The sequence below is a fragment of the Pongo abelii genome, chromosome 2, assembly GCF_028885655.2.
Source record: "Pongo abelii isolate AG06213 chromosome 2, NHGRI_mPonAbe1-v2.0_pri, whole genome shotgun sequence".
NCBI classification, from domain to species: domain Eukaryota; kingdom Metazoa; phylum Chordata; class Mammalia; order Primates; family Hominidae; genus Pongo; species Pongo abelii.
Window position 1 is genome coordinate 17,786,569 of NC_085928.1, and position 13,352 is coordinate 17,799,920.

Genomic DNA, 13,352 nt, shown 5'->3' on the forward strand with positions numbered 1-13,352 from the left:
TGGATAGGAAGGACATGTAATTTGCAAAACAGCTAATGTTTCAAATGTGCTAAGATGGAAGAAACTCAGCACTTCCCTGGTTAATATATAGGACGGTGATATGGTTTGGCTGTGTTGCCACCCAAATCTCATCTTGAATTGTAGCACCCATAATCCCCACGTGTCGTGGGAGGGACCCAATGGGAGATAATTGAATCATGGGGCGGGTTTTCCCATGCTATTCTTGTGATAGTGAGTAAGTCTCAGGAGATCTGATGGTTGTAAAAAGGGTAGTTCTCTTGCACAAGCCTGCTCCCACTTAAGATGTGCCTTTCCTCCTTTGCCTTCCACCATGATTGTGAGGCCTCCCCAGCCATGTGGAATTGTGAGTCCATTAAACCTTTTTCTTTATAAATTACCCAGTCTCGGGTATTTCTTCATAGCAGTATGAAAATGGGCTAATACAGATGACTTCTTGGCAAAGACAGGCCCAAAAAATTTGAGGGAGAAGAGAAAACACATAGAGTGTATGTGTTTGATACTCTCTATGTGTTTGTCTGATCTCTTTCCTTTTTTTTGAGATGGAGTTTCACTCTTGTTGCCCAGGCTGGAGTGCAATGGTGCAATCTTGGCTCACTGCAACCTCCGCCTCCCAGATTCAAGTGATTCTCCTGCCTCAGCCTCCTGAGTAGCTGGGATCACAGGCGTGCACCACCACGCCCAGCTAATTTTGTATTTTTAGTAGAGACGGGGTTTCTTCATGTTGGTCAGGCTGGTCTCGAGCTCCCAACCTCAGGTGATCTGCCCACCTCAGCCTCCCAAAGTGCTGGGATTACAGGTGTGAGCCACCACGCCTGGCCTCTCTCCTTTTTTTGTTTTTTTTTTGAAATGGAGTCTCGCTGTCGCCAGGCTGAGTGCAGTGGCACAGTCTCGGCTCACTGCAACCTCCGCCTCCCAGGTTCAAGCGATTCTCCTGCCTCAGCTTCCCAAGTAGCTGGGACTGCAGGCACATGCCACCATGCCCAGCTAATTTTTGTATTTTTAGTAGAAACGAGGTTTCATCACGTTGGCCAGGATGGTCTCGATTCCTGACCTCATGATCTGCCCGCCTCTTGCCTCCCAAAGTGCTGGGATTACAGGCGTGAGCGACTGTGCCCGGCCTCCTTTCTTAAAGGTAAAACCGTTCTCTAACCTACCCAGTCTCCATAGCATTAGTGCCACAAGAACATTTTACTCTTAAATGACTTGTCTAATTCTTTGCAGATACCAAATATAAAGCCAGAACATTTCTGGGGATATGTATTATGGGCATGTTCCATCCATCACACTAGTCACTTCCAGCTTCATGAACAATCTGTCAGAATCCCATAGAATATTAGAGCTAGAAGAAACTTTAGAAATCTGAAATTGACACACTTGTTTGAAAAATGAAAAAAATTCAAATCCAAAGAAACTTTTCCTAGAATCCATACGGCTGAATCTTGAATCCAGGCTTTCAGATTATTACTTCAAGACTTGTTTCTGGCCAGGCGTGGTGGCTCACGCCTGTAATCCCACCACTTTGGGAGGCCAAGGTGAGCAGATCACGAGGTCAGGATTTTGAGACCAGCCTGGCCAACATGCTGAAACCCTTGCCCTACTAAAACTACAAAAAAATCGGCTGGGCATGGTGGCAGGTGCCCATAATCCCAGCTACTCGGAAGGCTGAGGCAGGAGAATTGCTTTAACCCAGGGGGCAGAGGTTGCAGTGAGCTTGTATCAAGCCACTGCACTCTAGCCTGGGTGACAGAGCAAGACTCCATCTCAAAAAAAAAAAAAAAGACTTGATTCTGCTATAGGATGCTGCTTCCTTTGTTTAATATGCTATAACAGGAAATCAGTAACAGTATTGGTACTCCACAATAACAGGCCTACTAGTATTGAAGTGATGAGATCTGCACTGTATCAATGTATTCAGAATTTTAGATCTGGTGACGACTTTAAGAGTAAACAGCTGGGTACCTCTTTAAAGCACATGCAAGAGGCTATCTTATTTAATCGTCATGACACTGCTGAGGTAGATTTGGTGAAGTACGTTCATGTGGTTTATCAAAGCCTTCCCCCTTCCTTCCGCCATTTGAAATCAACTAAGAAATTGACATTGACCTGAGATAGGGAACAAAATACCAGCTCTATCAAATCAGAATTGAGCTTCTTATATTCTTTCCCTTAATTAAATTGAATGTAACCAACCAAAATCACAGGCTTCCCCTGCGAGGACTGAGTCTACCCCTGGATAGTATTCTACACTACTGACCAGAACATACCACTTTGGGCAGACAGATCCAAAGGAACACAGGTGAATTCTTAAACCCCTTAGTGCTGCCCAGTAGAGAAACTAGACCAATTGTCTTCAGTCTTTGGCCATCTAAGCAGATGAATTAAGTCTTTCTCTCACAGGGAGGAAAAAGATGTTAGAAACTGTTTCCTCTGGGCAGCTGTTTTCAAACCTTGCTGAACAGTGAATCACCAGAAAAGCTTTCAAAATATACAGATACAAAGACACCATCCCCAGAGCAATTGAAACTTGATCTCTAAAGATAGAGTCTTGGCATCCATAGTTGTAGAAGCTCTTGTAGGTGACTTGGTTTCCCAGTGAGGGTGATAATCAGTGTTTTGGTGAAAGTCCCTTTATGGTAACTTGAGGTCAATGGAGTAGAGTTTTTCTTAATAGATAAAGAAATGGGACCAAAGTGATGAAGTGACTTGCTCAAGTTCTCTTAGGTGGTGCTGTGGCTAAAATTTATTCATCTGTACCCCCAATTTTTTTAATTGAATGCATACTTCAGACCAGGCACTGACTGCTAATCCAGTGTTTTTTGCTTCTCCCTGTCACTTTTCTTCTGAACTGGAAGTGTTTTGAGGGTATATGATGTTATATTCAAATGGATTGGCCATGTTGAAGCCAGTTGCAGCTAAGGCAGAGTGTTCACCAAATTGTGGAAAACAAAAGCAGCAAACAGATCAACTTGACCAGAAACATTCATGAAACAATGACTTGGTCAAATATTTCAGGTTATAGCCACAGGCAGGAGACAACCTTTCCATGTATGAGGAAACCCTTGTCAAGTTGTACACTGGTTTTATTGATCACAGATAAACACATAGCTAACATCATAAACGACAGTAAACAGCAAGACATTCCTAAGAAAGATAAGATGTAAACATCTGCCTAGAAAATGACACTATAGTTAATCCATAACCATAGATTCCCATGATTCTACAGAAAAGTTCAACTCAACTACAAATAAACACTATGCATAATTTCTACCCTAGTTTCTTTCAGATTTAGTTATGAGGCTATGTAATTATTTTCCTGCTTAAATCTGGATAATAATGCAGTCTTAAGACCTCTGTAAATATATGGAAAGTTTAAATGGAAAAGAAAACTTGTTCTTGATGCCATGGGAACTCTATGGAAAAGAACATATTATCGAGATAATTATTATGGGTATTTTCTCCCTATAAATAATGACTGAGTTTAAAATGTAGCTTTGGAAACTTTTAAAGTTGAACTAAAGAAAGATGTGAAATAAGTTTTACTTCTTGAAAATTAAGCTTATTTTATACTAGAAAAGTTCCAAAATTTTAGTATTTTGTGTTAATTTTAACGCCTTTGTAAACCTGACAATGATTTTCACAAGTTCTTTCTAACTTTAAGAGTCTACAATGATCTTGCTGAAAAGCTCCTTTCTATTTGTGTAGGTCTCAAATATTTGTAAATTCTTGTATCTTTCACTGCACCTCTTTTAGCCATCTCTATTTAGGTCTATTAATCTTTCCTCCTAAGCCAATGCACATGACGCTAAGGACAGAGTTAGTAGGGTAATGAGAATTTTACCCCTAATCTGCAATTAAAATTCAACACTTTGTAACACTTCCAAGGGTTTGTTGTAGTGGATGACAGATGTCAATGGGTGGTTTTGAAACAAATAATCTTAGTGTTTTATTTCTGCTGGGGGCAGTATCTCATGAAAGATGTGTGTGTAATTGACTAATGGATAAGAATGAATCAGATAATTACTAGATACCTATGGCTTAAGATGTGGCATAACTGTAATTACATTTTAAGCCCTGGCCTGCTATAGGAATTTCTTTTTTTTTTATTTTAAAATAAATTTTAGTATGTATATTTGAGGTTTACAACATGATGTTATGGGATACATAGAGATTGTAAAATGGATACTATAATGAAGCAGATTAACATATCTATCATCTTACATAGTTACTTTTTTGTGATAAGAGCAGCTAAAATCTTTTTTTAAACTTTTAAGTTCAGGGATATGTGAGCAAGTTTGTTATATACATAAACTCGTGCCACAGGGGTTTGTTGTACAGATTATTTCATCACCCAGGTACTAAGTTTAGTACCCAATAGTTATTTTTTCTGATCCTCTTCCTCCTCCCTTATTCCACCCTCAAATAGGCCCCAGTGTCTGTTCTTCTCCTTTGTGTCCATGTGCTCTCATTGTTTAGCACCCAGTTATAAGTGAGAACATCAGTATTTGGCTTTCTGTTCCTGCGTTAGTTTGCAAAGGATAATGGCCTCCAACTCCATCCATATGCCTGCAAAGGACATGATCTCATTCTTTTTTATGGCTGCATAGTATTCCATGGTATATATGTATCATATTTTCTTTATCCAGTCTTTCATTGATGGGCATTTAAGTTGATTCCATGTCTTTGCTATTGCGAATAGTGCTGCAATGTACATTTGCATACATGTGTCTTTATGGTAGAATGCTTTATGTTCCTCTGAGTGTGTCCCCAGTAATGGGATTGCTGAGTTAGAGAGTAGTTTTGTTTTTAGCTATTTGAGGAATTGCCACACTGCTTTCCACAATGGTTGAACTAATTTACACTACAACCAATGATGTATAAGTGTTCTTTTTTTCTCCACAACCTCACCAACATCTGTTATTTTTGGACTTTAATATCCATTCTAACTGGTGTCATATGGTATCTTATTGTGGTTTCAATTTGCATTTCACTAATGATCCATACTATTGAGCTTTTTTTCCATATGCTTGTTGGCTATGTGTATGTCTTCTTTTGAAAAGTGTCTGTTCATGTCCTTTGCCCATTTTTAAATGGGGTTGTTTGGGGTTTTTTCCTTGTAAATTTATTAATTTCTTTATAGATGCTGGATATTAGATCTTTGTCAGATGCATAGTTTGCAGATATTTTCTCCCATTCTGTAGGTTGTTTATTTACTCTGTTGATAGTTTCTTTTACTGTGCAGAAGCTCTTAAGTTTAGTTAGATCCCATTTGTCAATTTTTGCTTTTGCTGCTCTTGCTTTTGCATCTTCGGCATAAAATCTCTGCCCATTCCTAGGTCCAGAATGATATTGCTTATATTGTCTTCCAGGGTTTTTATAGTTTTGGGCTTTACATTTAAGTCTTTAATCCATCTTGGGTTGATTTTTGTATATGGTGTAAGGAAGGGGTTCAGTTTCAGTCTTCTGCCTATGGCTAGCCAGTTAGTCCTTCACTGTTTATTGAATAGGGAGTCCTTTCCCCATTGCTTGCTTTTGTCAGCTTTGTTGAAGATCAGATGGTTGTAGGTGTGTGGCCCTATTTCTAGACTCTCTATTCTGTTCCATTGGTCTATGTGTCTGTGTTTGAACCAGTACTATGCTGGTACAAAACCATGTGTAGTCAGGTAGCATGATGCCTCTTGCTTTGTTCTTTTTGTTTAGGATTCCCTTGGCTATTTAGGCTCTTTTCTGGTTCTATATGAATTTTAAAATAATTTTTTTCTAATTCTGTGAAGAATGTCATTGGTAGTTTGATAGGAATAGTGCTGAATCTGTAAATTGTTTTGGACAGTATAGCCATTTTAATGATACTGATTCTTCCTGTCCATGAGCATGGAATGTTTTTTCATTTGTTTGTGTCGTCTCTGATTTCTTTGAGCAGTGTTTTGTAGTTCTCATTGTAGAGATCTTTCACTTTCATTTCCCTGGTTAGCTGTATTCCTAGGTATTTTATTCTTTTTGTGGCAATTGTGAATTGGATTGTGTTCCTCATTTTGTTCTCAGCTTGGCTGTTATTAGTATATTGGAATGCTGGTGATTTTTGCACATTGATTTTGTATCCTGAAACTTTGCCAAAGTTGTTTTTCAGCTTAAGGAATTTTGGGGCCAAGACTATGGAGTTTTCTAGATATAGAGTCATGTCATCTTTCAACTAGGGATAGTTTGACTTCCTCTCTTCCTATTTGGATGCCCTTTATTTCTTTCTTTTGCCTGATTGCTCTAGCCAGGAATTTCAATATTATGTTTAATAGGAGTGGTGAGAGAGGGCATCCTTCTTTTGTGCCACTTTTCAAAGGGAATGCTTCCAGCTTTTGCCCTTCAGTATGATGTTGGCTGTGGGTTTGTCATAAATGGCTCTTATTTTGAGGTATGTTCCTTCAATACCTAGTTTGTTGAGAGTTTTTAACATGAAGGGATGTTGAATTTTATGGAAAGCCTTTTCTGCATCTATTGAGATGATCATGTGGTTTTTGTCTGTAGTTATGTTTATGTGATGAATCACATTTATTGATTTGTATATGTTAAACTAACCTTGCATCCCAGGGATAGAGCCTACTTGATAGTGGTGGATTAGCTTTTGCTGCTGGATTTGGTTTGCTGGTATTTTGTTGCGGATTTTTCCACCAATGTTCAACAAGGATATTGGCCTGAAGTTTTCTTTTTTGTGTGTGTCTCTGCCATGTTTTGGTATGAAGATGATGCTGGCTTCATAGAATGAGTTGAGGAGGTGTCTCTCCTCCTCAGTTTTTGGGAAGAGTTTCAGTAGAAGTGGTATCGGCTCTTCTTTGTATATTTGGTAAAAATTGGCTGTGAATCCATCTGGTCCTGGGCCTTTTTTGATTGGTTGGTTATTTGTTACAGATTCAATTTCAGAGCTTGTTATTAGTCTGTTCAGGGATTCAGTTTCTTCCTAGTTCAGTCTTACGAGGCTGTATGTATCTAGGAATTTGTCCATTTCTTCTAGTCTGGAGGAATAGAGGTGTTCATAGTAGTCTCTGATAGTTATTTGTACTTCTGTAGGGTCAGTAGTAATATCCCCCTTTCTAATTTTGTTTAATTGGATCTTCTTTATTAGTCTAGCTAGCAATCTATCTTATTAACTTTTTCAAAAAGTCAGCTCCTAGATTCACTGATCTTTTGAATTTTTTGTGTCTCAATTGTCTTCAGTTCAGCTGTGATTTTACTTATTTATTGTCTTCTGCTAAGCTTGGGGTTGGTTTTCTCTTGCTTCTCTAGTTCTTTAATTATGATAGGCTGGAATACAGTGGTGTGATCTCAGCTCACTAGAACCTCTGTTTCCCAGGTTCAAGCAATTCTCCTGCCTCAGCCTCCTGAGTAACTGGGATCACAGGCATGCACCACCACGCCTGGCTAATTTTTGTATTTTTAGTAGAGACAGTTTCACCATGTTGGCCAGGCTGGTCTCAAACTCATGACCTCAAGTGATCTGCTGTCTTAGCCTCCCAAAATGCTGGGATTACAAGTATGAGCCACTGCACCCAGCCATCTTTCTAACTTTTTGATGTGGGCATTTAGTGCTATAAATTTCCCTCTTAACACTGCCTTAGCTGTGTCTCAGAGATTCTGGTATGTTGTTTTCTTGTTCTCATTAGTTTCAAAGAACTTCTTGATTTCTGCCTTAATTTAATTGTTTACCCAAAAGTCATTCAGCAGCATGTTGTTTGATTTCAAAGTAATTGTATGGTTTTGAGCAATTTTCTTAGTCTTGAGTTCTATTTTTATTGCATTGTGGTCTGAGAGAGTGGTTGGTGTAATTTTGGGGTTTTTGCACTTGGTGAGAATTGTTTTATGTCCAAGTGTGTGGTTGATGTAGAATGTGTGTTGATGAGAAGAATGTATTTTCTGTTGTTTTTGTATGGACAGTTCTGTAGATGTCCGTGAGGTCCATTTGGTCCAGTGTTGAGTTCAGGTCCTAATTATCTTTGTTCATTTTCTGCTTCAGTGATCTGTCTAATACTGTTAATGGGGCATTGAAGTCTCCCACTATTATTGTGTGGGGGTCTAAGTCTCTTTGAAGGTCTCTAGGAACTTGCTGTATGAATCTGGGTGCTCCTGTGTTGGGTGCATATATATTCAGGAGAGTTAGGTCTTCTTGTTGAATTGAACCCTTTACCATTATGGAATGTCCTCTTTGTCTTTTTTGATCTTTGTTGGTTTAAAGTCTGTTTTGTATGAAGTTAGGATTACAATTCCTATTTTTTTTTATTTTTGTTTTTGTTTGCTTGGTAAATTTTTCTCCATCCCTTAATTTTGAGCCTATGGGTGTCATTGCATATAAAATGGGTTTCTTGAAGACAGCATACTATTGTGTCTTGCTTCTTTATCCAGCTTGCCACTCTGTCTCTTTAACTTGGAGCATTTAGTCGATTTACATTCAAAGTTAGTATTGATATGTGTGAATTTGATCCTGTCTTCATGTCATTACCTGTTTATTATGCTGACTTCTTTGTGTGGTTGCTTTATAGTGTCACTGGTCTGTGTACTTAAGAGTGTTTTTATAGTAGCTGGTAATGGTCTTTCCATATTTAGTGCTTCTTTCAGGAGCTCTTTCGTGGGAGGTCTGGTAGTAACAAATTCCCTCAGCATTTGCAATTTCTTATTTCTCCTTTGCTTATGAAGTTTAGTTTGGGCAGACAACAAATTCTTAGTTGGAATTTATTTTCTCTAAGAATGTCGAATATAGGCCCCCAATCTCTTCTGGCTTATAGGGTCTCTGCCAAGTTGGATGGGCTTCCCTTTGTAGGTGACCTGGCCTTTCTCTCTAGCTGCCTTTAAATTTTTTTCTTTCATTTTGACCTTGGAGAATCTGATGATTACGTGTCTAGGGGATGATCTTCTTGTGAAGTATCTTACTGAGTTTCTTTGCATTTCCTGAATTTGAATGTTGGCCTCTCTAGCTAGGTTGGGGAAATTCTCTTGGATGATATCCTGAAATATATGTTCCAAATTGGTACCATTCTCCCCGTCTCTTTCAGGGACATCAGTGAGTCATAGATTTGGTCTCTTTACATAATCCCTCATTTCTTGGAGGTTTTGTTTATTCCTTTTCAATATTTTTTCTTTATTCTTGTCTGTCTTCAGAATGTCAGTCTTTAAGCTCTGAGATTCTTTCCTTAGCTTGGTTTATTGTGCTGTTAATTACAATTGCATTATGAAGTTCTTGTAGAGTGTTTTTCAGTTCTATCAGGTTGGTTATATTCTTTCTATACTGGGTACTTTGTCTGCCAGCTCTGTATCATTTAATTGTGATTCTTAGCTTCCTTAGATTGGGTTTCAACATTCTCCTGAACCTCGATGATCTTCATTCCTATGCATATTCCGAATTCTATTTCTGCCATTTCAGCCATCTCAGCCAGGTAAGAACCCTTGCTGGAGAACAAGTACAGTTGTTTGGAGGAATGAACGCACTCTGGCTTTTTGAGTTGTCAGAGTTATGGTGCTGGTTTTTTCTTATCTTTGTGGGCTTTTGTTCTTTCAGTCTTTGAAGTTGCTGTCTTTTTTGTCTTTATCCTATTTGGTGACCTTGGGGACCTGATTATAGTATTGTTGGGTTCAGTTGACTGACTTCATTTCTGGAAGATTTCAGGGGGCCAAGCTTCAGCTCAGGACTCCTGGACTGCATGTTCTAACTCTGGGAGACAGGTATTGAGCCCTAGCTTTGTTCTCTGGCTCCTTGAGGTTATGAACCTGCTGTGCTGTAGGGGCCAAGGTGTTCCCAGACTACTGGTCACAATACTCTAATGGGTGATGCCATCCAAAGCACATCATAGCAGGGTGGCAGTGCGATCTGTCCTAATTTGTCTGTGCCAGCTGCAGCAGCAGCAGCAGCATGGTGGGATGCATACTGCATGCTCATCAGCTACAGCAGGGTACTAGTGGGTACTAGGGTGGCAGCCTTCATGGGACTGTGTGCATGTTCCTCTGGTGGTGGTATTAGTACAGTGTTGGGGCACTGGAGGGTGCAGGACTGTGTGAGGTCTCTGTGCACATTCACACCCGCAGCAGTGGCTGCTCAGAGCAGGGGTGGGTTCACTATTCTCCATGACTAGTTATGTGCCAGTGGCAGTGTTGGCACAGAGGCAGGGCACTTGCAGGGATGGGACTGGCAAGCTCCATGCTCACCACCATCTGACAACAATGGCATTGTGACGGGGAGGGGAACAGGGTGCAGTCACACTGGCAGCAGTGACATGGCAAGGTGCACACACCCACACATGCTGGCAGGGAAGGTAAGGCAAAGTCTGCCTTCATACACATACACTGGCACAGTGATGCAGGGGGTGGCTGTGGGCAAGTGCATGCAGTCAAAGTGGCATGGGGGAGGCTGCAGTGGAGGGAGGGCACAGGCAGGCTGGTGCGTGTCCATAGGGGCCACTCTGCTGGAGCACTCTGCTGGTCAGACAAGGTCTGCCAGTCTTCCGGATGTCCTAGTCCCTTGAGGGGAGATGTTCCTCCTGGCTGCGTGTAGTTGGCCATCTTAGAGAGAGAGCCAGGAATTTCTTTCTAGTTCTAAGAAAACATAGAATCAAAGGATTAGCAGCGAGAGCTTGAGAAGTCATCATCACACCACTTTTTGCAAAAGGACAGTTCATCCATCAGGGTAAAAACATATCCTATGTTTAAATAACTCCCAGAAGATTTTTCTTCTTTAGGAATTTTGAAGCTTAACAATGGTCACTGAAGGAAGCATTTTCTTTCTTTTCTTTCTTTCTTTCTTTTTTTTGAGACGTTTGAAACAAGAGTTTCGCTCTTGTTGCCCAGGCTGGAGTGCAATGGTGCGATCTTGGCTCACTGCAACCTCCACCTCCTGGGTTCAAGTGATTCTCCTGCCTCAGCCTCCCAAGTAGCTGGGATTACAGGCATGTGCTGCCAAGCCTGGCTAATTTTGTATTTTTAGTAGAGACAAGTTTTCTCCATGTTGGTCAAGCTGGTCTTGAACTCCTGACCTCAGGTGATCCACCCGCCTCGGCCTCCCAAAGTGCTGGGATTACAGGCATGAGCCACCACGTCTAGCCAAAGGAAGTATTTTCTAAGGCTCTTGTGATTTCTGCTAGCCATATTAGATGTGCAGATAACTTTTAAATTGTCAGCAGAGAAGCACAGTGACACTAAGACGTGTGCACTACCCATTACATTATTTTTGTACCTTGGTCTGGTGCTAAAATCTTGCTGCTCTCACTTTCTCCCAATCCACAGTTCTTCCCACCACTATAAACGTCAAAGCACACAGGAGTTGTTAGGGACAGACTTCCCCAAGAAAGCTTCTTGGTGCTGCCCACCCTTCCCCCAAGTCTCTTTACATTTCTAAGCCCTTGTCTAGGCGCCACGGTGAAGCCAGCAGACTTCACTTATCAGACCTTGCTGCAATAAGCAAACCGCAATTACAAACGATCTGGACCACACAGCAGGAGGTCGTGGGAAGCATAAACAAACTACCTACACCCTCCTGTAATAAACCTCACAAGGTGATATGTGGCAAAATTAACCCCATTGAATCCTTTCTTGAAATTCTTTAACATAGTTCCTAACAAGGTAGGCTTACTTTGTGTTTTACTCATTTTCCTCAGGAGACAAAACAACACTTATCACAAAGAGGGAAGGGAAAAAGGGGCAAAAAGTCACTCACTCACCAAGCAATTCACACTAAAACCAAAGTATGGATAAGGAGTTACTTATTCATCAAGCAATTTGAGCCAAGTCAGAACCAAAATCAAAGCCAAAACAGTTCAAAACCAAAAGTCAACACTGAAATCTAAACCAAAACAGTGCAAATGTAGTCAAACTCAAAACCAAAACCAAGATGCCAATAAAGGCACGCCATGGGTGATCAGGCCACACTTCCACTCAGATGGAGTGGGCAAGTTCCAAGACCGGTCTTACTGTGTTCCAGATGTCCAGACTCCAAGCTCCAATTCCTTCCCGGTGTTCAGCCGCTGCATTAATCCTCCGCAGGGGCCTACTGTGCACTGCTCTGGAGGCGTTCCACTGGGGCAGTTGCCTACCGGGAAGCGCTCTCAGGATTCGCATCGCTAAAGCTAGCCAGAGTGCCCCACAGGGATGCCCCACTGGGCAGGCCTAAGCCGCCTAAGGGGCTGCCTCGACCATCCACTTATCACCTTGCTTCCAGGTCAGGGAACCAAGAAATGTAGCAGGACAAGCCACAGACAAAATCCCTCAGACACCGAGTTGAGGAAGGAAAGGGCTTTATTTGGCCAGGAGCATCAGCAGACTTACCTCAAAAAACCGAGCTCCCCGTGTGAGCAATTCCTGTCCCTTTTAAGGGCTCACAACTCTAAGGGGGTCGAGTGAGAGGGTCATGATCGATTCAGCAAGCAGGGGGTACATGACTGGGGGCTGCATGCACCGGTAATCAGAAAGGAACAGAACAGGACAGGGATTTTCACAATGCTTTTCCATACAATGTCTGGAATCTATAGATAACACAAGCAGTTAAGTCAGGAGTTGATTTTTAACTACTAGGCCCAAGGCGCGTTGCTGGGCTGCCGGCCTGTGGATTTCATTTCTGCCATTCAGTTTTTAATTCTTTTTTCTTTGGAGGCAGAAATTGGGCATAAGACAATATGAGGGGTGGTCTTCTCCCTTACTATGACTCCTGCTTCTCAGGATACTCCACAACCAATCATGAGCTCCACTGAGTCAACAAAGGAAAAAACAATATATTAATATCTAAAGGAAAAAAAAGAAATAAAAGATTTTCCAACTTCAAATTCCTTACATGAATGAAAGGAGATGATCACTGTTGAGACCCAAATTAGTGGGCTAGACAATCAAATGGGGAAAATAGCTTAGAACAAGGAGGAAAGATATAAAGTATAAAAGGAAAATATGTTAGGCCCCCAAAATCACTAAGGAAAACTCAAGCTGGAAACTGCTTAGGGCAAACCTGCCTCCCATTTTATTCAAAGTCACTCCTCTGCTCACCGAGATAGATGCATATCTGACTTACCTCCTTTGGAAAGGCTAATCAGAAACTCAAAAAAATGTAACCATTTGTGTATCACCTATCTGTGACCTGGAAGCTCCCTCCCTGCTTCCTGCCTTTAGTTCAAGTTGTCCTGCCTTTCCAGACTGAACCAAAGTACTTCTTACATACACTGATTAATGTCTCATGTCTCCCCAAATGTATAAAACCAAGCTTTGCCCTGACCACCGTGGGCACATGTCGCCAGGACTTCCTGAAGCTGTGTCATGGCGCATCCTCAATCTTGGCAAAATAAACTTTCTAAATTAATTGAGACCTGTTTCAGATTTTC